Below are 1164 nucleotides of genomic sequence, written 5' to 3'. Positions count from 1 at the left end.
GGTGATATGGACACCCCTGTGGGAATTCCAGGTCTAACAAAGTGTGGGGGAAATTTAGACTTGTTGACTGTCCAGGGCCATTCATATAATGAGGAGACAAAAATCTCCTGGAAGGGAACAATGACGTAAATCCCCTCATTTCACGGGAGTTAAGCCATACGATTCCTGAGCGAATAAAAAGCAAGGTGTAGCAACAGACTGACCTCAAGATTGCTTGTGTCCATGCAGGAGCCCAAGGACCTGAAGATATAAGACTACTCACGCAGGCCTTACAGAGCCACTGCTCTCAGGCTATCAGCCAGGCTTCACGTGCAGCGCTCCCCTCTGGGTGGGCTAGTTTTACTCTGTACTTCAAGGACAACTCCTGTCCAGTTTAGGCACTAATTTTCTGGCTCTGTTTCCAGTATATGTTTTGTATGAATTATGACCAAATTGTACATCCAGGCACCTACTTCGACACAATCCAACAAAACTTGAGTAATCTGAAGATATAACTCTGTAAGATTTTTTTAAACTTTTTTTTTTTAATGTTTATTTTTGAGAGAGAGAGAGAGAGAGAGAGAGAGAGAGAGAGAGAGAATGAGTGGGCAAGGGGTAGAGAGGGAGTCACAGAATCCGAAGCAGGCTCCAGGCTCTGAGCTGTCAACACAGACCCCGACGCGGAGCTTGGACTTGTGAATCACAAGATTATGACCTGACCTGAAGTTGTGTGCTTAACTGACTATGCTACCCAGGCGCCTCTCATATTCAAAATTTAACCTATGAGGTACCATGATCTTCATTTTACATTGAAAGGAACTGAGACTCACAACACTCAGATGGCTTGCTCAAGGTCCCCAGGTAGTAGGTGCAAAGTCAAGGTTTCAACCTAGATTTTGTCTGACTCCAAAGCCGTCTTTCTACCACACAATGCTGTGTCCCTAGGATGGGTTTAAATGGGCGAGAAGAGCCGATAAATGTTAAATCACCGAGTTTGTGAGTTTGAGTAACATTTAATTTCATTTTTGGGAGTGGCCTACTATGGAAGCGCTTGGTCAACATTACAGACATAATCTGTGGTCTACAAGTGTATCTCAAAGGACATTTATATGCACACGCACACAAATACCCCCCCCCCCCCCCCGACTAGACATGATTTAAAAAAATCAGATCTTTGGTCAAAAA

Source organism: Felis catus, chromosome B4 (genome assembly GCF_018350175.1).
Source record: "Felis catus isolate Fca126 chromosome B4, F.catus_Fca126_mat1.0, whole genome shotgun sequence".
NCBI classification, from domain to species: domain Eukaryota; kingdom Metazoa; phylum Chordata; class Mammalia; order Carnivora; family Felidae; genus Felis; species Felis catus.
The sequence above is the reverse complement of the archived record's forward strand: the minus strand, read 5'-3'. Positions refer to the sequence as shown.